The sequence below is a fragment of the Excalfactoria chinensis genome, chromosome 2 (genome assembly GCF_039878825.1).
Source record: "Excalfactoria chinensis isolate bCotChi1 chromosome 2, bCotChi1.hap2, whole genome shotgun sequence".
NCBI classification, from domain to species: domain Eukaryota; kingdom Metazoa; phylum Chordata; class Aves; order Galliformes; family Phasianidae; genus Excalfactoria; species Excalfactoria chinensis.
In genome coordinates this window covers 40071849-40094286 of record NC_092826.1, presented here as the reverse complement: position 1 = coordinate 40094286, position 22438 = coordinate 40071849, and the positions used below count along the sequence as shown (strand labels likewise).

The window sequence follows — 22438 nt, the reverse complement described above, 5'->3', positions numbered from 1 at the left end:
TGTTTGTTTGTAAAGTGTTTATCATAGTGTTTGCAAATGCGACAGCCAAGACTGCATCACATTATACAGCTTTAGGAAGCATTTTATGGTCTGTCTGCTCTCCTGATAGTGAGAATCTGGGGGGAGAACATTCACAGCAAGGTAACAAGATGCAAGTTATTGTAGAATTACAATACATATGATATATATATATATACAATATATATAATATATACGATATAGTAATAGTAGAAGTTGTTCTGAGGAACATTCCCTTGCACCCTGAGCTTTGTCCCTCAGAGATGAGAGGTTATTATGATTAAAAAAGCTTAGCAGGTCTGGGGGAAGGCTAGCTGCTGGGCAAACCCCTTCTGAAAATGCTGCTGTGGGTCTTGTGCCGTGGATCAGTTTCTGTCAGCTGACTTGCTGCTTGTGAAGAAGAAACTACCCAGCTCCCCAGTCAAACTTTGTTCTCAAAGGTGCAGTTGTGAGGTGCTAACCTATGTATTCTAGTTTGCTTCCTGAGGCAGACTTTGAGTGATACTATTATACTATCGATCTCAGCAGTGCAATAATTCCTTCTGAAGCTGGAAAGCCTCAGTGTTTAACTCCAAAGCCTCTGCTGTGATTAATACTCATGTACAATGCAGCGTGGTACACTGATTATTTAGCATTTTCCAGATACTTACAATTACGTTCCAAAAGCAAATAGTCTTGGAAGAGTTTCCCAGGCCAGGAGGGTGGAAGAACCCATTGCATTTCCGAAGGTGCAAATTTGCCTTTTGCCACCTGTGCTGATCATGCAGCTATACTGTTGCATTTATGTTAAGTGCGATCATTTGTTTTCATTTCCCATGGAGGCAGTGACCTAAATTTGAAGCCAGTGAATGTCAGGAGCAGAGAAACAATGATCAGCTGTTTAAGGGATCAGTGGTGATTTCATATCATTAATCCATTTATTCTCTTATAAATAAAACCCAAATCCCCCGAAGTAAAATGTATAGTTAATTGTGTCTTTCTTCTGTTCTTCATCACAGGGTCGCTCTCATAGGTGGCATGAGTCTATCTGGATTAGATTTGCTGCACCAGAAAATAACCCTGACTTGCCCTGGGTGGGTGGACAGGGGGAAAAAAAGAAAAAGAAAAAGAAAAAAAAAACTTTTTATCAGTCTTTTGTGTTGCAGCAGCTGGATTCATCGCTGCTATGGCAACACACCACATGATGAGGTGTATTAGGTTGCTGTGTGCTGGGTGTGAGGGGAAATGAGCTCAGCTCCTTGCTGAAGGTAGAAACTGCTCTAGAGCTCCTGTTGCAGAGCTGGGTAAGGTCAAGTGCTCTGGTTCCCAGCACATGTTGTGCTCGGAGAAAGCAGTAAGGGCGCGTGGCTGCGTGAAACTGCAGAAGCAGGTAAGCATCGATTAAGCTGAAGCCTTGCCTACCTCTCTGGGGCAGCAGAACTTCCAAGAACGTTTTCTCTTTGTGTTTATCCAAGTTCTGTAAAGTCACTGTGCTCACGTGGCAGTGTGAATGCCTCATCAGGTGTTTAACTGTTTGAGGGACTCCCTTACTGCTAAAAGGAAAGTCTTGTCATGTAGGAGGTGGCTGCCTTCAAATCATTAAAAAGTGTATGAAGATTTCTGCTATTCTGTTGGCTTTGCCCCGAGGTGTGGGACTTGTGTTTGTCCTTGTTGCTCAATGATTGGGAACGTTTGTTGTCATTAAGAAAACAGTGTTTTACCTACTTAGGCTCTTTTTGTTCTTCTTAAGAATCTGCTTTAGTCTTTAGTATTTATTAACATGTCTTCCTTTCTCTTTCCTGATTAGTAGCATCAGTGTCTCTGATGAAGGAAGAAATGAGTTTCTGTATCATTTCCTCCTACAGATTTTACACAGGCTCTTTAAGTTTGGCAGCATAAAGCCAAACTTCAGTGCCCATGTAGGGACGTGAACATGGAAGCAGTGCCACAAGTTATTCCATTTCTTACCCCATAAGCCATTTATCTACATACAGATAAACTGAAATAATTACCATCAGCACTGGGTTCTATCTGTGTATTTATACCTGTATCAAACTCAAATGAAAATAATAGGGGGATAAATCTCTCTATGCACCCTTTTTCTTTTTTTCTCTTTTACACATAACTAGGTTAAATGGGACAGGCTGCTTTTAAAACCCTTGTTCTTCACTGTATGTAAACTGGAAGCGTTCCAATGGGGCTGGTGAAGGTCAGCCTGTCCCTCTGCTGGTGGGGAGCAGTGGCGGCTCGAGTTATGGTGTAACTAAACCAAGTCTGAGAGGCTGGTAACTTTGCCACAAGCAAAGGCGACGTGTACTTTATGCTATGCTGTAGGGAATAAGTGCTCAGAGCTCAGGTTTTCAACTCAGCTGTAATTAGGTGATTTTATCAAAGGTGAAGAAAAGCAGCCAGCCCTGCCTGTCAGCGTATGAGATAGAATGCGTGAAGTAAAGAGGTGCAAAGCTAAGCAGTCCATTTATAAGCCCAGAATGCAACAGATTTACAAGGTGTTGAATTCTTGAAAATGAGCAGTTTATATCAGTGGAATTCTATGCAGGAGAAGATTATCCAATTGAGGAAGAAGTCAAGCAAAGTATGACTGTGATTTAACTCTGATTCCACCAGTTGAAGCAGAGCAAGAAAAAAATCGGATCAAATTATCCAGCAATCAAAGAAGTTTGATCTCTCTAGATTTAAGGACCTCGTTCAATCTGGTGAATGAGGAATCTAATTGAAACACTCAGGAGCTGATTATCACTACTACCGCACATCCACTGTGACCCAAAGCGTAAAGCAACAGGGAAGCAAGTGATTCATAGTCTAGTATCACTAACACTCCTCTGACTGTCACAGAGATACACTAGATGTGGGGATTTGAAAATTAAGGAATTTAGATGAAAGGAGATAAGCCACCATCTTATAGGTATTCCCCTCTCCGTGAATTTCATCTTTGAAGTCACAGCTGTGATAGCTTAGTTAGGGCCTCAGCAACAAGCAGGATAAAAGAGTTGGCATTTAGCTAGTCATCTCTGCAAAAAGGTAAGAGAGTATGGAAATAGGGGCATGGGAAATCCTCGGGGAATTCTGGTGAACAAAAAGGTGATAAGCGCTGTCTGAAAAACACTTCCTATGCCCAATCAGGTGTTCTGTTGTGTGGTTTCTCTAGGAACATGCTAGGCTGTGCAGGTGATCTTAGAAGTAGCCATCTTGATTTAGAAATGTGGTCATGTTTTGATGAAGAATGCTATTTTCAAGAAGCCGCTTTTTGTCCGTTTTTAAGAACTATGTTCCAGTGTCTCACCACAGTCACAGTAAGGAATTTCTTCCTAATATTCTAGTCTAAATCTTCCCTCTTCCAGTTTAAAACCGTTTCCCCTCATCCTGTTGATGCCTGCCCTTATAAAAAGTCCTTCCCCAGCTTTCTTGTGGGCCCCCTTCAGATAGTGGTCCCCCTTCATAGTGTGGTCCCTCCAGAGCCTTCTCCAGGCTGAAGAGCTGCAGCTCTCTGATCATCTTTGTGGCCCTCCTCTGGACCCACTCCAGCTTATTGATGTCCTTTCTTGTATTGGGGGCCCCAGAACTGGACACCGTATTCCAAGTGGCATCTCATGAGAGCAGAGTAGAGGGCCAGAATCACCCCCCTCAACCTGCTGGTCATGTTTTCTTGATGCAGTCCAGGATACAGTTGGCCTTCCTGGGCTGCAAGCACACTTTGCTGGCTCATGTTGAGTCTTTCAGCAACTGACATTAAAGTTGTTACAAGATTTTGCTGTTCACATTTTGCCCAGCTTTAAAGCTCGTAACTCACTTATAATATCAACAAAGTTATTAGAGAGATTTCATCAGCCCACTTCCATGAAGTAAAATCACGTGATTTACTAGGATAATCACCTTTTGGTAGTTTTGGATTCATGGAAGACAGTGGAAAAGCCAAAAAATGATTCCACTGAGTAGAAAAACATTGATCCATTGGACTAACATAATTGCCTCAGTCTCTTGAGAAGAAAGAAATCTGGAGACTTGATTGCCCAGAATCAAAACAGACACAGAATTTTAAGGCTGGTTAATATGATGTGTGTATGTGTTGTATGCAAATAATAATTTAGGCAAAATTCCAGCGAGGAACAACTTGCAGTGACTAATTGATGCAAGAATATGTGTACCAGGAGGAGCAGGCCAGTCCTTCATTCAACCATCAGATGGCTGAGATATTTTTCCGGGGATAAATATGTTACAGCAACAGATGCTAACTTTAAGAGCTCGGGTTCCACATCCAAATGTTCATCTTGCTCAAATCAAAATGGGCAAAAGCATTTCTAAAGGGAGAATAAACATCCCCTGGGCCGCATCTCAGATCGCAAGTGGGTGAGTGGATTGTAGCAGTCCAGGCTGTCCTTCCAAACAGGACCTGTACTCTTGGGGCCAGTTATTTCTAGAAGATCCATCTAGCTAAAAACATTAAGCAATGGAGAATTAGAGAATTCTATTCTCTGGAAAAATGTCCACTATGAAGATATCATAGAAGGTTATTGAGATCATCATTGAGCACAAGGGATTGTGGTATCGGTGTATTTACCTTGGATGTCTGTAGAGCTAGTTCCAATTGCTATTTCCATTTTAAAGGTGCACTGGAACAGACCAAAACAACGACTCGCACCAACTTGCAGCAAAGGAAGCTCCAGCTCCCTGATGTATAAGGGACCCTTGTGCATGAGTATCTCAGGGAGAGTTGTAGAGCCATCACCTAGCTGTGTTTGCCTGTGCTCAAACAAAGACTTGGGCACTTGACTTCAGTACTAACATCTCAGTGCTCACAGGTCAGTCACAGTCAGTGCTACAGGACAATCATGGGATTTTGGAGCTTCTTTCTGAAACTTTCTGGCTTGCTGCAGAAAAGATGAAACCATGAACCTTGGAGTACTGGAAAAAGAGCATAGTTTCTTCTTACAGATTTGTCCCACAATAAACCTGCACTGAAATAATCTCTAGCTCTGAATGTCAAACAGCTCCCAGATCTTCTGCCAAGAAAAAGCTCCTCTTCATTATTTTACTACTTTCTCCATCTCCCCATCTATTTTACTACTTTCTTCAGGCTGTGCTAAGTTAGTAAATAATCTACAAGACTCCTCACTCCCTGCCTGTCTCATGTAATGTAACCCTTATATGCATGCTTTGCTTGTGTGCACATACATGCAACCTCACATAAATCACGTAGCCTTGCTGTTTGTTATTGGACACGAATGAGTCTGGGATTAATTACTTATATTTTCCTGGCTGAAGAAGATGTTGAGTGCCTCAAGCTGTTATATTAAAAATAAGTGGCATCATCATAGAATGGCTTAGGTTGGAAGGGACCTTAAAGATCACCTAGTTCCACTCCCCTTGCCGTAGGCAGAGTTGCTGCCCGCCAGATCAGGCTTCCCTGGGCCCCAGTGCTTTTTGAGTACCTCAGCCTTATTCATGTCTCTTGAAGCTGGTTCTCCTTTCTCATCTGTCAGAAGAGGTACACGCTCCTTGGCCTGTCTCTTCTGACCAGTATATCTTTAGGACCCCTTCTTGTTATTTTTCACATGCCTCACCAAGTTCGGTTCCATCTGTACCTTTGGCTGATCCCATCTCTATATCTGGACAGCATCCCTTTATTATTCGCTGGCCACATGACCTTGCCATCCACTTCTAACATCACACTGGGTCAATCAGAGTGAAACTTGCACAAACTGCAAGTCTCCCCTTCCTTTTACTGCACAAGTAGCTTACTAATTCTGCCAAATTATGTGTTGATCCAGGATGGTGAAGTGATTTTGACTGTGAGGGTGACCGTTCTAGTCTTGGTGTGAGTTGCAACCTAATACTGGATTGAAAGTAACTGGATTTGCAGGGCTGAGAGGCACAGTGCCACCTACCTACTAGTGGTAATTAAGTATGTATTTCTTACATGTTTATGTAATGAGGTGAAAGCTAAATGCCTCTTAACTCTCTAGCTGTGGATATTTTTGTGGGGGATGCTGCTTAGAATTTAAAGTGGCAGATTAGACTTTCAGGAACCCTTTGACAACAGCAGTGAACTGTGGGTGCTCTGAGGAATGCTAATACTGGACAAGTGTGAACATCTTGATTGGTAATTCTACTGAAGTTAGCAGAGCAAAACTGAAAAAGAGAGTGGATTTTTTTCCCCTTTTCGTAACCCCTAAGCTTTATAAATGCATCACGCTTCCTTATTGTCAATTTGCTCGGGAAATCACTGCTAACATCTCACCTAAGAATTTATTATCATTCCAGTCAGGCTGACTTTCACGTATATTGAAGATTTCCTGGATTTTTACCAGCTTTAAATCATATTGAAAGCAAGCAGATGAACATTAAATTAAAAGGTTAACTGAAGATGAAATATTGAGCTGGCACAATACAAACTGTATTGAACAATGATTGGTCCCGCAAATATCCTTCAGGTCTTCTGCCTGACAGAAGACAGCCAGCTATACAATTCTCTTCTTCTTTGAGGGCTTTTTTTGACATTGACCAGCAAGATCCTTGTGAGGAAGAGTTATTAGAGAAATGTACCATCTTTTTCTTTTCCCTAATTGGAGAGGTGGTTGGTCTCTGCAGTAGAAGGATGAGAAAACCTGAAAGAAATCAGTTTTCCCGTTGGCTTTTCTAGGTGCCTGATTTAACAGCACTGTGGTAATTTTTAGCAAGTAACCAGTTAGACTTCATTGGCTTTATAGCATTTAAAGCTCTCTTCCTTTTTTACAAGGTATTTTGCCTATTAGAGCATCTGCCTGAATTACGGATATGTGGGGACTGTATCATACTGAAACCACCAGTCTGCAATAGTTGGAAAAGAGTGGTTTTAACCCCAGCATGTATTTATGATTTTATTTATCTTGCTAGCTACACTGCAAGAGAGCAGACAGAAGGTAGATGGAGAAAATGGTCCTAATGCATCCTGTTTTGCTCAAGGTGCGATGATAGATGACTTTAGTCATCTTTTATAAGACTTTCTTTGTGCACACATAGCTCCTGCATTAGCAGTCACTCAGCAGAGAAAAAAAGTGCCTACATGTCTCTCTAGTGCACTGTTTCAAATGGATGTCTTCTGCAAGTAGGCTGACCTCAAATACCTGTTATTCAGGCATGTTGAAAATATAACTCCTGACCTCTGAAAACTCTGTGTGCAAAGGTATGATTTACCAACTTAAGTGAGCATTGAAAAAGCCCCCAGCACCTTTGCGTGAAGGTACCCCTTATTATCCAGACTGTATATTCATTGTCTTTCGTTACTTCTTTTTACTGTCCCCTCCTGCCTGCTTTGCTGCTTCTTTTTCTCACTGATCTATTTCACTCCTTCTTCACTCCTTGTTCGCCATATATATGTACTTTTTTTGTCTCCATCGCACTACTCATTGCATCAAACATATTTTCTAGTAGCCAGATGCTCTTTCTTCACATCTGTCTGTCAACATTTATGCAAGGAATCCCTTCTCTTAGCTCTCATCACCAATAATCCATGCTCTTTTTTCAGTTCCTTTAATAATTTCCATGTCTTTCTTCTTGTCTTCATTGGTGGCAAACTTTTCTTATGCTTGTAAAACATGAAAGATACATGTATGATTCTTTGTGAATACTGATTGATTTCAGAATTCTCACTGCAATTATTTTTACACTTTGTGTACAGTTGCAAATGTATTCAGATATATTAACTGGACTTGACCCACACTCCCGCACGTCTTTGCTTTGTGTCTGATAAAACTTCTTAATTTATGTCCTATGTATCTTAGTGAAATTAGGCGTTGCCAGAGCCCAGCAGTTACTTATTGTTACTTACAGTAAAAGTACTGCAACAGAGAAGCTGTGCCCATGATGAAGCCCACATCACTCCTGAAGAGGAGCTGAGCTGATTTGAGGAGAGGATATGAATAAAGCATGCTCCTTGACCAGCTGCCTCTCACATTGCTGCCTTGTGTGCGCTGGATTGCCTAGGGGTTGTGGCTTCTCCCGGCATGCACACCAGGGTGCCAAGCAAGCTTTGAGTTGTCAGCATCACCAGACCTTCCATCCTGATCTGAAAGGAGACCTTTGAAGGTGCCAGAGACTGTGCGCCAGGTCTGGGCTTGTGCAGAGACTTATCTAGAGGGCAGCCTCAAGGAGGCTTCCAAAGGGTGCTCTGGGCATATGCTAAAAACACCAGTGTTATAAAGTCACTTATTTTTGAGGTATCCCTGTGTGCTAGAGGCTTGGGAGTTCCTTTCTAGCTAGCTAGGCTATGAGGTAAGGTGAAAGAGGAAGCAAGTCTATTTTCTGCACCTTTAACAGTGAACAATGATCTTTGGAAAGGACAATCTATGGATGAATGAGCAGAGGTAATAGTGTCACTGGGAATGGACTGCCTGCTTGTTAAAGAAGAAACCTGAGACAGCTACACCAGGTGTAAGGAGATGAAGCTAGCTCCTGCCATGCTGCCTTTTTCTTGTTGCTGCACCTCACTGCTGAGCCTCCTTTTCAGAGTGATTTTATTACAGTGATATATTGAATGCAGGAAAATATAATCCTGAGCTATGATTTGAAGCAGAAAAAGGAGGATGCTTTAAGCTAACCATTAGGGGAGGGTTCTTCTCCCATTTGGCAGTGTGAGAGTCTGTGAATGACATAAATAATTGTGAATGACATAAATAACCTAAAAGGCTAAAAGCAAAATGAAATAATTATTCATTTTGGGTCAGGTTTAGATTTTTAAGAGCCTGAGCGTGATTACTCTGGCACAAGGGACCTTGGTTTTAAAGGAAAAGTTTTAAAGCATGATTTTAAAGCAGAGCTGGCTGCAAACAGGAATCCTCGTGCCTTCAAACCCGCCAGGCCAAGCAGTGAGGCCTTGTCCCGTGAGCCAGGGCACCGCCATCCCACCTGCGCTGGGGCCTGTGTGGGCCTGGGGGCCTGTGACGGCCTCCTAGCAGCAGTCAGGAAAACAGTTCACAGTTGTGCTTTTCACCTCCATTTACATGTAAGAGTTTTATAACTCCTGATGTTGTAGGAGCTATTTTTTTATTTCGTTCTTTATGTTTTGTAAGACGGAAAATGTATCAGATAGATGCAGGAGCAGGTCCTGCTGTTCAGAAGTGTTTTGAATTGCTGAGTATCTCCGGCTCTTAAATTTTGAGTGAAGTTCAAAAAAATGACTCCAGAAAGACGGTGCAGAATTTAGGCAGGCCATCTCGTTCCCAGTGACACTCTCTAGAGCACAGGCAATATGGATGAGCTCAATCAGAGATCCACCGGTACAATTAGCATTAGCTCAGAAAACATTCCTTAGTTTATGGTGTCGCTTGGTGATGCTGAGAACAGCCACAGGTCTGAAAACAGTGAGACAAGGGGCAGAAAATGCTTTCACTGGCTTTTGGCAGGCTCACATCTGTGTATTTGAGTTCTGACCAAAACCCAGGCTATCACAAAGTTGTAATTACAGTCAGGACAATGTTGCAATGAGCTCAACGGTTCATTTTAAAAAGTTTTCTGTCAGTATATTTATCTGAACTGTCCTCGTCCTTGTTTATAATACTCACTAAACCAAGGTTTTATGTGTAAGTTGTAATTTCTAAGAGAAATAAAATAGTGCAGTGTATTTTAAAGTGAGTACTATCACATAGGAGAGTGTCTTCAAAGTGATATTTCTCGTTATGAGTTAGCCCAACCCCAGACGTAAATATTATGCAGTTGTATCTTTTGGAAACTGAAAATGAAAATCTGACATCCCGGTTTCTGAACCTGTGTTGTTTTGGAGAAGTGGGAATGTGTAAGTGAGAGTACTTGGGATTATGATGATCAGTGCTCCTTTCTACTGCTGCTGGTCCCACCTGTGTGCTGGAGGCATGACCACATGTGACTCCATGGTCTGGAGCTTCTCCCATCCATCTTTGAAGTTGGCTTCGAAGGGCAGGACAGTGTGAACTGTTGCTAACTAGAATCCTGGCCGTTTAAATTCCTTTTGTATCAGATGAAAAATTGGTATGTGAAAATACCTACAGGCCAGGAAGGACATTTTAAATGATTATGCCTGCAATTGAAAATAATGTTTTTTCCCCACACACTGCGAATTGTTTCATAAAAAAAGCTAATATTTTAAGCCTGCCTCCTTCTGGGAGTATCCCATTCAATCTTTATGCCTTTGCATCCTCTCTTGTATCTATTCACTTATGGGTAGAAACACTTTGCTATCAAAATTCTGGATAAATTGCTTTCATTAGAATCAATGACTGAAATTGTTCCATCAAGGTCATTTGGTTAATTTATTTTCTTTGTAAAACAACTGCTAATTTTGTATCCAAAATTATCTAAAGTGGATAAAGGTGTGGGGAAAATGATCTGGTATGATGATGTGCATCTCCCATCAATGAGTGTTTCACATCTGCCACTTGAGGTTGAACAAGATTTTGTCATTTGTAATAAATGCCACCTTTTTCATGGAAAATCTTAGCATAATTAAACTGCCAACACACACATTGCCATAACGCCTTGTTTATCAATTGTTATTTTTGATGTTGCTGTACTGTTCTCTCGACTGTCTCTTGATTGCGATCTGCTCACGTTACAATTTAACCTTGCAGCATTCTAATTTTAACACCACAACACTATAGAAAATACAAACAAGTTATTCTCCGGTTTCAGATTATGTTTATTTTCATTGCCCAGCTTGATCCCAGAGGGAGAATGAGAGCTCTTCCTTTTGTGAAGGGCAGTCACCTAACAGATATCTTTCAGTATTTCCAGAAATAGAGGTGTCCTAAATCACCAGTTACTTTTGAAAGCATAAGCCATTATAGGTGAAACTAAACGTGAATAAAACCCTGACAAAATTGACTTCATTATCACTGAAGTCAATGCAAGCCTTTCTATTGGTTTAAATAGAACTGGGATTAAACTCTGTATTTATATAGAAGATGAAGAGCTCTCACTTTTTTTCATACAAATACATGCACACTTCCTTGTTTCAGTGTAAATGTACTGTACTGGGAAAGAGCCACTTAAAGTCCACAACCTTTATGAAAGATGACATGCCAACAGCAGAGAAGCATTAAGGAGTGAAGGACAAGCACAACTACATACATCAGTTCGTTCTTTTTGTTCCAAGCAGAGAGGGCATTTCCTTTGACTACACTGCAGCACAAAAGCTCCATGTAGGTTTCAGCAGGCTTCACCTGATAGATTTAAACAAAGTTTCAGGCGTGTTTATTGAGGCTTTCGAGTTCAATGTATTACATTTTCTGGAAAATGTTATGCAGGATGCATTTGTGAAAGTATATTGTTAGAGCAGCTTAGAACAACGTACTGAATATCCACTTTGCAGCTATCTAAGCCGTATCAGTGTTCAATATAAAAGGCTTTTCACTTTTAAGCATGTTTGTTTGCACACACAGACGTCAGCTGTGCCCTTTCTCTGTGTGGCAGTAATCCGAAGAGCAGAGAGCTTTGCCTGGTCTGGCTTGTTCCAGGTGTTTAATCTGAGAAGGATTGCCTGAGGGCCTGGAAGCAATGAAACAAGGAATGATGCATTTTACAATGGGCTTCCTTAAGAAGCGGGGCTTGTACAAAGATGCCATTTTGTCAAAATACAATTTGCAGTGTTTGCTCCAGCCAAGATAAATTTGCCACAATATTTTGCTCAAGTGCTCATGGTTAGCTGGCCTGGCAGCCTCAGGCACAAGTCTCCCCAACTGTCTGCTTCTTATTATGGCAAAATTTTGATCCAGCACCCCCCCCAAAAAAAAAACCTAACCCAAACGAAACACTAAAACCTTTATTTTAAAGAGCTGACATTTACCTTCTCACACAGTTACCTGACTGGAACATAAAGGAACTGTTTACTGAGAAAAAATGAAAGACATTTCTTCTTTTTTAAAGCCACCCTCTGAAAAGGATGAGAAATATAAATTAAATTTCCTTTTTTTTTCCAAGGTTGTATTTTTATCCCATAAGCATCAGCATAAACAGATACATATATTTTGAAGTTCATATTTGTTGTGGATATATCCCTGACTTCTAGAACAAGCAGAGTCTGTGGGGTAACTTCATTGTTTTGATGAGAGGTGAGTGACGGGAGTGTTGCTCCTTATATAGGAGGAGTATTTGTGGCTGTTAGAGGGGGAAAAAAGCTCTCTTTTTGACACTTGGGGGTACTGTATTTGTTGTTTTCTAATCCTTTGCTATACCAAAAACAAAACAGGCAAGACAAAAATTATGTGTATTTTTGATCCTAGCAAACATGATATTCAAGTGGTGTTTTTTTTTCAGTATGTTTGCATATTAAAGGTGAAAGGAAAACAAATGACCATAGGAAGCATAGGGTTTTGTGTATTTTTCCTTTTCAGAGTAGCTTACATAGAACTCTTCCAGGATCTGAGCTTTCAACACTGCTGAAGAGTTTGGCTGATGTCGTGCTGGCAGTTGTACCAACTTCAAGGCACATGAAAAGATTGATGCTCCCACTTTTTTTAAAGTACATTAGTTCATTGTTTTAATGGTTGTGTAAATTAGTTTTGTAGTCCGTCAGAAGAGGGGTGGCTAGCCAGGACAGGGAGGTGGTCATCCCTCTCTACTCTGCCCTCATGAGGCTCAATCTGGAGTACTGTGTCCAGGTCTGGAGCCCCCAGGACAAGAAAGACAGGGAGCTGTTCCTCGTCCAGAGGAAGGCCTCAAAGATGATCAGAGGGCTGGAGCACCTCCCTTATGAAGACAGGTTGAAGGAGTGTTTCACTCCAATTTATAGGAGGGAGGAGAAGTTCTTTGGTATATGTATACCCGGCCTGAGATTAAGAAACAATGGTTCAAATGTTGATCCAGTTTATTACAAATCTTAATCAGGAAGATGGGGGAGGACGGTAGGGTGAAGGGGAAGGAAAGGCAGGTAATAGAAAAGATAGAAAGAGGCAAGAATTGCATAAAGCAGGGATAGTCACCACCAGAATCCAGCAGTGTTCCTGTTGCAAGATGTTTCAGTGGTCTGAGGCAAAAGCACAGGGGGGAGGGGAGAGAGCAGCAGCGTGGCCAGCCTTGGGCAGCAAGCAGGTAGCAGGAAGAAGCTGCAGGGTAAGTGCAGGAGCAGGCAGCAGGATTCAGGTAGCAGGTCCAGGAGAGTCCATCAGCAAGCAGGACTTCCGTAGTGAGGGATCTGATGGCAGACACCTTCTTCTTCAGCATGCAGGTCTTAGGTCATGAGGAATCTGTTTTCAGAAACCCTTCTTGTTCTTCTTCAGCATGCTGGCATCATGTTGTGAGGAATCTGATGTCAGAAACCTCTCTTGTTCACGCTGTGAGGAATCTGATGTCAGAAAACCTAACTTCATGGTTGCTAATCCCTCTTTTATCCTCCTTTTTCCTGCCTACATGACATTCCTGGGTGCTTGGATAAGAGTCATGTGCAATATGCCCTGAGATGGCCATCTTCCTCGAGATAAGCCCACACAAAAGACTGCTGCCTGGCCATTCATCTGCAGCTCTCTCTCCTTGCCCCGGGCCTTGTCCATCTGTGTCCCTCAGACAAAGGATTTCTGAACCCTTGACCAGGACTTGCTTGGATTTATTCGTCTGTGTCCTTCAGCAAGCTGTGAGTCAGTGGTATAAAAGAATAATCTCTTACAGGGAGCTGGGCTTGTTCAGCCTGGAGAAAAGAAGGCTGTGGGGCAACCTAATTGCAACTTTTCAGTACCTTTAAGTTCCCTTTAGGGAGCCTATAAACAGGAGGGGAGTCAGCTCTTTTAAAAGGTAGATAATAGCAGGACAAGGGGAAATGGTTTTAAGTTGAAGGAGGGAAGGATTAGGTTGGATGTCGGGGGGAAGTTCTTTACTATGAGAGTGCTGAGGTGCTGGAACAGGCTGCCCAGAGAGGTTGTGGATGCCCCATCCCTGGAGGTGTTAAGGCTGGGTTGAAATGGAGCCCTGGGCAGCCTGATCTAGCACTACACCGGAAGGTTGGTGGCCCTGCCTGCAGCAGGGGGTTTGGAGCTTGATGATCCTTGGGGTCCTTTCCAACCCAAGCAATTCTATGATTCTATGATTAATAGTCTTGCAACATTTTCTAGTCTCTCCCCAAGACAATGACACCTTTTCAGCAGTACAATTTCAATAGATTATTCAAAAGAAAGAAAATGTAGCTGTTTGTGTCTCGGATTTTAATTTTCCTTACCTGGCTAACACGATTTTCAAAAGTATTTATTCTTTTTCTTCGTTACATGAGAAATTAGATGGAAAAATAAAGAGTTTGAAGGAATTCCATTACATTTTTTCCCCTCGCTATTTTGACCTTATTACTGCTGTGGGTTATTTATAGCTCAGTGACTGCTATGTTTAAAAGCTTTGTGAGCAGACTGAGTCTATGAGAAGCTGAATATTTGAAAGGCTTCCAGGATCACTGCTACTTTGGATGAAGATCTGTTCCACGCTGGTCTCTTGTGGGCCCTTGGCTGTAAGATGACCTCCCATAGGCAATTCATTCAATCGACATCTGAATAGTTACCTCCAGAAGCGTTGCTTTGTAGTGCTGTTCTACCTTGCTCCAGTCTCTGTGATGTTGTGCAGAAAAAAAAAATGCAATTGATGATACTACTTTAAATAGCCTACTCGGATATAGTGAGGAATGACTGGCACTTGATATAAATGAATGGCCCTGGTGTTGGGGATTGCCTGTGGAAATCTTTGCAGTATTTCCCAGTTGAAGAAAAATGAGGTATACGTGAGGAACACCATCAAAAGGCCCCTTTTTGCCAAATATTTCAACACCTTACAGCATCTAAGTCTGTTCAAAGCAAAGATATCTGTCTTCTCTGGACGCTATATGAATAAGATTGAGTGGCAAAACTGTAAACAAAATCAAAAAATAAAACAAAGTTGTAAATAACTGGAGAAGAGGCCTGCCTGCCCTTTTAACATTCCCTTTCTGACTCGTTTGTGTTGTAAAACTATGCTTCCACAGACGTGCTTAGAACCAGGCCTGCAGCTAAATATTTACCCAATAGATTTTATTAAATCTGCTTCATTGCCTCTGGAAATGAATTCACACCTCTAATTCCTAAGTAACCTTTGCCTCTGGGCATCTGTAGTGAAAAGCAGGTATTAGAAGAGCTGAAATAGAGTTGAAATAACTGATAAACTGAGTCAGTGTGTAAGACTGAGAAAACAGAATAATTTTTTGTCTCTCTAGGGTTTGGAAATGGAAATTTTTTAGCTGAAAAGCTGACTTGCACTTGTTTTAGGTCCTTTAGATGATGCTGGAGAGATGTTTTGAGCTGCACGTTGTCAGGCCTCCTGTGCCTTCCATGTCACCTCTGGCCCTTCCCAGGCTGGATCTCTGGAGAGAAAACAGTACTGTGGGGTGGTGCCACCACCTTGCAGTGGGAGACCTGAGGAGGATGCTATCTTCTTGGAATTGCTTTTCTCAGGGGACAGTAAAAATCCCTGATCAGTTCAGAGAGTCTCTACAAGGCCCTACAGTCCTGAAGTGAGTTGTATTCCATCTGCTTGGCAAAAGTGAACCCTCACAACTGAGACATGGGTCAAGAAGATGGCCGCTTGCCTCACATTGTAGATAGGCCCACCTGTTTTTCTTCACTGCTCATTGTATTACACTGTGTTCATTCAGCACACCTACTAGTCTTCTCCATTTTCTACTTTTTCTACATCTTCATGGTTCTCCTCTGCCAAAATGCCTTTGCTTCTTTTACTGACTTTGCCACAGCTTTTTGTCTTGCCCTGGCCCAGGATCCTAATACACAGGAGTTACTCATTTCCTGATTTGGAGCCCCATCTCTAACTGCGCCTACCCCTAGACCTCTGACCTCTAGAAACCCAACTCTGATCTGTAATGGTTGACTTGGCTGCCTGTCTCCATTTTGGTCCTTACTTCCTCCAAGCTAAATTCATCATGATATTGCCTTGTGATGGCAAAGCAAGAATCACTGGTGCTTCTTCACCTACCACACAGGTTTGTCTTTCCCCTTTGCGTGATTTAAAGGCTCTCATTGGAGCTTAAGGTAGAAGGATGAGGGGCACTCTCTTGCAGAATGTTGGGACAGCATACCCCTGTCCTCATAGCAGTTTGCCATCTGTGAAGTGGAAGAATTTGCTCTGGAAAGTTCCACTAAGTTTCCGCATGTAGCTCTAGCATCTTCTGAAAAGTGGTGCCATTTAATTGAGCCCAGTTCTAAAAATGACCCACCAAGGTGAAGAACATATAAGGAGTCGCTTATACCAAGGGGCTTCACCTGCTCCTTTTTCTGAAGGAAAGAGCAGTTTCTTTGCAGCACTAACACTTCTAGTCATCCTGTGAGATTTTAATGCACCTTGCTCATGTATAGTGTATATTGTCTTCTTTCTTATAGGTAAAAGGTAAGCTTGGTTATTCTTCAGTCCTTTTCATGTTTCAGCCTTTGAGCTTTCAGCACAAATGAAAGATGAGCCCAGAATCCAAAATCCAGCTATGCAGTTCTTTGCATTCCTTTACTGTCTATTTACACTGCAAGTCTGAGGCAAGAACAAAGTGTTTGGCTGTCACTGAGCAGTCTGTTGTAGGACATCACAACTTCATGGTACAACATGGGAAGCCTGAGAGGCAGGAATCAGTAGAGGCAAAGTAGATGCTTTGGGAGAGACGCAGCAAAAGAAAGGTAAAAGTGAAGGCAGAAATAGCAATAAGGGAATGGGATGTGGCTAATGAGCTAATCTCTTTTAAAGACTGACTGTTTAAGAAATTAAATGATGAAATATGTAAGATGAATAAAACGAATACACACATGGGGAATGAAAGATGGTTCGCTGCTATTTTATACCATCTGAGGATCTTTCCTTGAAAGACTTCTAGAGTCACTATTTCACCTCACTGAAAATACAGTCAAGCCTACAATATATGCGATAAAGATTTATTGGGATAATTTTGAAAGCCAGACTGCAGGGCATTCTCCACGTTTCTTGAGAGACTGTCCAAGCCTAATACATCTTTCACTTCTGAGTACCCCTGGTGAGTTATGGCAGTTTCTGTGTTGAAGTATCACTCTTTTTATTCCCAGTTAAACCCTATGTATCGCACCTAATAATTAGCTCTCTCAACATCAACAGTATACAACTATATTATTTGTAGTTCATCAGCATTCAGCAAAACTCTGTAGGTTTGATATTATTCTCATCCCAGAAACCAGACTGTCCTGTCTCCATCCTCTGATTACTTCCCCATGTCTCCTTCTCACTCCTTCCACTCTGTCAATAGCTTTCAGACAACTTGGTGCCTGAACCAGAGTGGAGTAGTTGAATGAGGTTGAAACAGAGCCAAACAAGGAAGAAAGTCTCTTGCTTCCTGCTCTGATTTGATGCCTTTAATGACACAGACCACTGCTGCTTTCTTTTTGTTGTTGTTGAAATGCTCAGAAGAATAATAGACATGATCTGAGAATTAAGCAAACGGCACTCGAGGTGCACTTGTTCTTGTTTTTAAGTATCATTAAGCAGCTTAGTTTAAATCTGCTTACACTACTTCAAGTTAGATACCTCGGTACCAGTGTGTCTGCTGCATCTTTCAGCAGGGTTCTCTTTGGAGGTGGTTTTATCAAGGTGATGATGAGAGACTTCTGACTAGCATGGAGCTCTCCTTGACTCAGTTTCTGTTCTCTGATGTAAACAGGTTGATGTCTGAATGCAGTTGGAGCATTGCACTAGTTACAAATGATCAGTATCTGTTACTGTTAGTATTACTGTAATGTTAGACCTACTAAGAACCAAAGTATTTCGCATAAGAAATTAACTTGCATTTAGCATTGGCAAAATACATCATGTCCTTCAAGTTGCTGGAGGCCCTAGCACCCTCCACACTGCTGCAGGCTGTCTTTTCGTATGACCATCCCTTCTTCCCTTCTCTTTTCTTCATCATCTATGAGTTTATCTGATAGTTCATGGCCACCCATTTTTGGTCACCAGTCTGCAGAATACCTATGTAAGTGTGCTCAGTCTTAGAAGTTACACTTTCATAGCTAGAAGCTCAGTGACTGGGATTGCACCGTGTTCTTTGAGCCAGTTCAGCTAGAAATAGTGTGTTGTTTAGGCTTTAAATCCTGCTTATGAATGTGACTTTGACCTAAGAATAGGGACAGGGAAGTCCAATGCAAGTGTTGAGTAACTTCTAGTTGTACTGATTTGATCTTGCCAAGTATCCCCAATAACTTACTGATTGATGATCTTGGGTTATTGCATACCTACTGTCTGCCACAGCCAGCTTAATCAAAACTTTCACTGCTGACAACAGCACAAGAAAAGGGAGAGGATGAGGTACGCCAGATTTCCACAGTCTCCAGGCACAAAGATCAGGCCCATCTGTGGTGGGATGCAGCCACATTTTGCTGGCTTGTTTGACCACCACTCCAGCTGTGCACTCCAGTTGGCACTTTGCAGCATGGTCCGTGTGTCTGCCCATCTTGCAGCAGTGCTTCCGTGTCCTCTTTTGTTTTCTGCAGGGGAAAATCCTACACCGGTGAAAATGTTGACTTCAGGCCATTAGTTCTTCCTGACAATGGGAGACCTACAGCATGTAAAACATTTATTTTCCTTTGTAGCTTTAGGTGTGTATTTAAATATGAACTTGTTATTGTACTAGATGTATAAAGAGTAATGAACCTGAGCAAGAACAGAAGGAAAATTAGACCTTCGTAAAGGAAGGAGGTACTGAGATATTAGTCTAAGGAAGTATAATCTTTTGTGAAGCGTGACAGAAACGTGTACAGATCTGAATTGCTGTGTGACAGTATCTTGACAACTTTGACACCTCTAGTAAACTGTAGTCAGGGTTACATAATTAAGTTTTCCACAAAGGCCAATGCATTGTGTGCATCCATTTCTGTGCTGGCATAGGAGTGTATTTTGTCTTGACTGCCCTTACATTAGCATTCCTAAGAAGCCATCTACTTGGTTTACATGAACGAAAGTCTCCTTAGCAGCTGTTGGGGGATTTCAAAACACATAAGGAATCCCTGCAAACATAGCTGCCAGCCTGATGAGCTGTTCCTCTGCATTGCTGTTCTCCCCTTTGCTTTATTCATGTTCTCATTTTCCTCTTGCCATATGAAAGGTCAACTCAGGACACTGAAATTTCTCCAGATGAATGTCTGCTCACAAGAGTATTTCTACCAGCTGAAAAGTTTACTTGCATTGGAGGGGTGTTTATAAGCTGAATAGTTCCTCATAATATAGTTAATATTCTTCTGTTAGAAATGTTCCTCTTCAAGCATATTTTGCATATACAGCAGTAATTCTTAATGTCTAAGACTGTTTGCTACGTAATTATATTGTATTTCATTTTCTTCTGTACGCTGTTGTAATGATGGTATTGCCTAATAAAATAATGTCAGATTTTAATTAGGTTAAAAATAATTTGGTGTACTAGGTTTTCTATTTGCAAAACTAAACCATCTAGTAGTGCATATCAGACTAGCCATTTGTTAGGTACCGTTCGTTTAGATTTCATGTCATCCTTTACCTGTTGAGGTAAGAGGGGGTTGGTTCGTGTTGTCTTTCTTTTTTATGTAAGTTATTTCAATCCGTCATCGTCTTATATCTAATATTTTGTCATGAGGATGGAAGTTGCCAAAATATTAAATACATTTATTATTTATTTCATGCTTAGTTTTGCAGAAATTTCTGCTTTGAATAAATAGCTGCACCTTATTAATCACTGAAATGAGTTATCCAGCTCTAAGAAGAAAGGATCTGGTAATACTGCATGAGAGTAGTTCAGCAACTGGAGGCCAAAATTTGCTGGGAGGCAAAGACAGAATATATTTGCATCAAAGGCAGTTTTGTAACAGAAAAGCTTATGCTAGCCTTCTGTGGTGGGATACTTGAAGAAAAACCAGTGATGTATAAACTGACATAAAATGTCTTTTCCACAGTTCACTTTTATATGTGTCCTGAGTAGCACCTCAACATATACCCGGATAATTAGGATGAAAGAGGAAAGATTTCTATGGGTTTTGATCCTCTTCTCTTTAATTCTTTAATTCCTTGTGCTTTCTAAGTGACCTCAGTACTCTGTAAACTTCTACGTGGTATGTGGAGGTGTGTTCTTTGTTAGATACTTCTCTGCATGTGAATAAAGACAGTCACGTATTGAAAGGTATTTTGACTCCTCAAAGTGCCATTTTTCCAAGTACATCTTCTTCTGTTACGTGTTTACTGAGAACAAAATAGAAAAATCTTTGAGTCCGGTTTAGCAGTCCATTCCTTTTCACCTAATACTCACTCACCACAATGGAGTTCAAGTATATCCTTTAATTATAATGTGTGTATGAAGAGTTTGCTGAATAAGAACATACCAAAGACAGCTTTTGTTGAACTGGAGCCTGTCTGAGTCTGCCTTTCCTTTGTGTTCACTGTTAGGAGGCAACAGAAATGTTTGTATCTGCATATGATTTCTGATCGCTTACCTTTGTACAAATTTAGATGTCTTACTGCTTGGGTTGGGGTTTTTTTTCTGCAGTTTCTTTTCTTTTCACGTGGCACGCCTGTTACGTTTCTTTTGGATATAACGATTGTATCGATGTACTGCTTATGAAATTATTCATAAGTATGCAGGCAGGTACAGAATAAGAATGTACAAATGTTGATTTCAGTCACTGACTTTGTATAGTTCGTATTTTAGCTGAGCATCTTGAGGACTGAACTGTTGTAGCCAAGGCTGCCAAATGAAATCATTTAAACAATATATATGGCAGTTGTATTCCCACCACACACTTGTAACTTAAAAGGCTGTAAGACTTAGACTTGCATCCTTAAATGTAGTCTGGAAGTTGAAAACGGATTTAAAAGCATCAAGTTGGTGTCTGTTTTAAAAGAGTCTTGAGCTACCAAAATGTTTAAGTTGTGCCACTTCTACCCAAGTCATCAAGCCACTCACAGAAGGGATATGTTCAGTAAAAAGGAGAAAATCTCCCATGTCTTTATTCTCTGACAGTAGCTAATTGCTAAAATGCCTTCTTCAGATATCGATCTGATCAGCTCATAGGATAATCTGCTTGCATTAAAGATTCGGTTTCTTTCTGCATGAGTCATAAAGATGCAGTAATCAAAGCTTTTTTTGTTTGTTTTTTCTTAGAAGGCATGCTTTTTCCAAATATACTCGTGAAGTCAATGATTGCCATCCTACTGCCAGTCTCTTAGCACCTGCTATTACTGCTTAGGACAAATTAACAGTTACCGCTATGAAAGAGTGTACATGAAGATTTTCTTCAGTGCCTCATCAGTCTTTCATTTGTAATTTGTTTTCCACTTTTCCCCGCATTAGGTCTTCTTAGGAACTTGGACTTCTGTGGGAATGACTTTAAAGAATCTTCTTTCTTAGCTATGTTCTTGAGAAAGAATGGAGAATATGACTTCATGAATCTATTTGTTACAGTGTTTTGGAAAATTAGAAAGTAGAAAAAGTCCAGAGGGGCCTATTTCATGCATGAAGATGAAGAAGTTTAAATTCTTGGTTCTCTGTTGAGTAACACGAAACTCTTTGTAGCTGATAAGGTTGTTTCGTCTTCTGTAAATCGATGGCTATTCAGTTAATAGTTTGGATGCTGAAACTATTGATCAGATAAGGTGACAAAAACCAGCAGCTTCCCCGTTAACTAATTTGACTGCTCAACAATACATTCAGTGAAAGATTTTCACGGTGCACACAGAGGAGCTCGATAACTTCAGTTGCCTAGGAGTGTATCTTCACCCACAGCTAATATTGGTTTATCTGGATGTTTTTGTAATTCTACCTACTGTCCTACAGCAAATAATCATCAAATCCCTATTTACAAAAACTGACAACTTGTCTTATTAATGTTGGCAGAAGCCAGGAGATGCTTCCCAACACAATCACTGACAGCTTACTCCAATGAATTTGGGTTTAATTATGCCAGAACAAGAACTGAAAAGAAATCTTTGACTAAGAAGTTTAATTATATCTGACATCCTGTAGCCTCCTTTGTGCGTCTACAATAGCAAATGAAAAGAACTGAGAGGACACCCTCGTACCAAAGTATTGGTGTATCAATTACATACTTTCTGTGATAAAAAGTCCTTATAGCTTTTTATCCCTTGAGTTTCATTAAGGCTTTCCCTACAGGCTATTCTTTGTCTAACCAAATGAAAGAAGTAGAATTGCAAACTTGAGTGTTTAGAGGTAATCAATACATTATTGATCCCGTTTTTCAGAAAAATAGGGGGAAAAAAAAAAACCCACAACAGATGTTGAATGAAAAAAAAACCACATTTTGGGTGAAATCCAGGTCCCCGAGGAGGGCATGGCAGAGCTCCACTAACAGATTAACACATCAGACGAGCGGGTTTGGCATCGCGTGTTGTCAGTTTCTGTCTGTGAGTTTTGAGAGTTTGTTCTTTTTCTGAAATGTGTTTTTAACGTAATAAAAAGTGACTTAGCAGA

At 41.0% G+C, this 22438-nt stretch overlaps 1 protein-coding gene across 7 annotated transcripts in view; it reads left to right on the top strand.

The window, feature by feature from the left end:
• DTNA (dystrobrevin alpha) overlaps positions 1–22438 on the top strand; it is a 219347-nt gene that overhangs the window by 85319 nt on the left and 111590 nt on the right. The window contains exon 1 of one of the 7 annotated variants that reach the window (XM_072330608.1): positions 1361–1387. The exons of the other annotated variants lie outside the window; for them this stretch is intronic. The gene's annotated coding sequence lies outside the window, so the exon portion shown is untranslated. Of the gene's footprint in view, positions 1–1360; positions 1388–22438 lie in introns of those variants that run through there. 7 annotated transcript variants of the gene reach the window in all.